Source organism: Canis aureus, chromosome X (assembly GCF_053574225.1).
Source record: "Canis aureus isolate CA01 chromosome X, VMU_Caureus_v.1.0, whole genome shotgun sequence".
Taxonomy (NCBI): domain Eukaryota; kingdom Metazoa; phylum Chordata; class Mammalia; order Carnivora; family Canidae; genus Canis; species Canis aureus.
In genome coordinates, this window is record NC_135649.1 from 54,603,401 (window position 1) to 54,606,791 (window position 3,391).

Sequence of the window (3,391 nt, forward strand, 5' to 3'; positions counted from 1 at the left end):
TTATGACTCAGCAATTGCACTACTAGGTATTTACCCCAAAGACACAAATGTAGTGATCCAAAGGGGCACCTACACCCCCATGTTCATAGCAACAATGTCCACAATAGCCAAACTGTGGAAAGAGCCAAGTTGTTCATCAACAGATAAATAGATAAAGAAGATATGGCAGATATATATATATATATATATATATATATATATATATATGTTTATATATATATATAAATCAGCCATCAGAAACGATAAATACTTACCATTTGCATTGATGTGGTTGGAACTGGAGGGTATTATGTTGAGTGGAATAAATCAATCAGAGAAAGACAAGTATCATATGGTTTCACTTAAGCAGAATATAGGAAACAGCATGGGGACTCATAGGGGAAGGGAGGAAAACTGAATGGGAAGTCATCAGTGAGGAAAAAAAATCATGAGAGATTCTTAACTATAGGAAACAAACAGAGGGTTGCTGGAGCGGAGGTGGGTGAGTAATGGGGTAATTGCGTGATAAGCATCAAGAAGGGCATGTGATTTGATGAGCACTCAGTGTTATATGCAGCTGATTAATTATTGAACACTACATCTGAGATTAATGATATACTATATATTGGATAAAATAACTTAAATGTAAACATTTTTAGAAAGAAAATATTGACGTCTGTGTTTTATTCAAATTATCTGATAGCAGTAGTGTCATGAACTAATGAACAACTGCTCCTATCACTGCAAAGTGAATATATTATCCATGTAGTTGCAGTCCACTGTTGATTAACAAATCACATGGACAGAGAAACAGTGACTTAGACTGAAAGTTATTCTAGACTAATCTTCCCAAAGTACGACTCCATTGCATCACTTCCATCCTTTAAAAGATTAATGGTTTATTATTGACTATCAAATAAAATATAATTTTATTTTGACCAACATAGTCTCAAACAACATAGTCTCAACCTACCTTTTCTCTCCAGTCAATACTCCACATTTAGGTAAAACTGGAATGTGATCTAAACATTTTGTTATTTGAACAATATCACCTGCATGCCTTTGTAACTGAACCCGAGTGACTTGCCGATTGAGGTGCATTAAATTGAACACAACCCAAAAAAAGCGTTGAAAGCAAAGAATTTGTATTACTTGCTACAAGTAAGGAGACAGGGAGAGAGCTCTCAAAACACTGTCTTCTCTTTGGGTTAGTCCAGGAAGCTGTAATTCAGTGTGCTAGGGAGACAGGTGCAAGGAGCTTAATACAGTAAGAAACTTATACATTTTCTATTACTTAGGTACTTCAGTTAAACTCAGCATACCTAGCATGTCAGCATGCTAGTGCATACACTGTATGTTCAGAAAAAAATGATGGAAAACTGTGCCATAGTAGGAGATTTTAGGATTATAATGAGCTAAATGTAACTTTAGTGTAACTCAGGGGGCTTCTGCTCAGGTCTTCAGCTCCAATCTGGGTCAAACTGATTTATATTGGGGGTATCCAGTGGAACATCCAGCTATACATCTCCTTAATGTGAGCTGCTTGTTCTGCAAAATATACACATTCTTTCCCTCCTTTTGCCTCTTTCCCCTCCCTCTAGCTGATCTGAGTATCTCTCTATTGTGCCCTTAAGGAACACCTTTGCTCATGCTTTCTGACTGGAATACCCTCCCTTTGTATCTGCCTGTCAAGATCCTACTCATTACTTGAAGTTCAACCCAGGAGCTATTTCATTCAGGGATTCTTTCCTGATTTCTTTAATTTGAATTTATGTCTTTCATCTTTGAACCCCAATACATTTCATTTGTCCTTCTCTTTTATTCTTATATTCTGCCTTAGACTGTGGTTATTTGTATTTTTGCTCTAGCTTTTCAAGTAGACTGCACATTTCCTGAGGGCAGGCTCTGTGACCAATGGCTTAAAATTATCCTAGTATAGTGCCTTAAAGGCTAGACATACAATAATTAATTTCAAAATTAGCATATCATATCCTAAGCTATTTTTAGGGCAGCCATTGTTTTCTCTTTCTTTTCATAGTGCCTCTAGATGTTTTGGGTTATTTCCCCAACAGTTCTTACACCTTGGCCTCCTACAGAGCAAATGCATATCTAGCTATTTCTTCCTGGTTGTTTTAATTTGAGTTTTCCTTGTAGTTTATTTTTCTTATTTATTACTGACAAACCATTTCTTTGTCCCTTGGAGTTAAATTAAACTGTATTGGAATAGAAGAGGTAACTATAGACTCCACATTTATCTAACTTTTTAAAAGTTGATAGGAAGTCTAGGCAGCACAAGAATAATTCTAAAAGAAACAAGCCAATAAACAACATTACAATATTTTTATTAAAAAAATTGGAAGTCGGGCACCTGGGCAGCTCAGTGATTGAGCATTTACCTTTGTCTCGGGTTGTGATCCTGGAGTCTTGAGATTGAGTCCCACATCAGGCTTCCAGAGGGGAACCTGCTTCTATCTCTGCCTATGTCTCCATCTCTCTCTGTCTCTCATGAATAAATAAATAAAATCTTTAAAAAATAGAAGAGGGAGTTCTCTTTACACATTATATAACTTTACTCTAACGGTTTGCTTTATACAAAACTAAAAGTCACATGTAACAAAAGTAATAGACTTAAAAAGGAGGAGGAAGAAAGAGAACACTAAACATAATTATTATGCAAAAACTCACCTTATACAATGGGATAATGAATATTTATGATGATTGAGAGATAGAACCCCTGGTGAGAATGAGTCAGTGCTAAATGCCTGCTAAACAAATAGTGGTACAGAATATTGATTTAATATCATTTTACTCAGACATTAGAAATGATGAATACCCACCAATGGCTTCAACATGGATGGAACTGGAGGGTATTATGCTGAGCAAAGTAGGTCAATCAGAGATGGACAAACATTGTATGGTTTCACTCATACGGGGAATATAAAAAATAGTGAAAGGAATTATAGGGGAAAGGAGAGAAAAGGAGTGGGAAAAATCATAGAGGGTGACAGAACATGAGAGACTCCTAACTCTGGGAAACGAACAAGGGGTAGTGGAAGAGGAGGTGGGTGGGGGGATGGGATGACTGGGTGACGGGCACTGAGGGGAGCACTTGATGGGATGAGCACTGGGTATTATTCTATATGTTGGCAAATCGAACTCCAATAAAATATACAAAAAATCATTTTAAAATAGAACTTCTGTGATGTCAAATGAAAATCTAACTATGAAATATTATTTTTTAAGATTTTATTTATTTATTCATGAGAGACACAGAAAGAGAGGCAGAGACATAGGCAGAGAGAGAAGCAGGCTCCCTAAGGTGAGCCGGATGTGGGTCTCGATCCCAGGACCTGGTATCACCACCTGAGCTGAAGGCACATGTGCACCTACTGAGCCATCCAGGTGCCCCAGG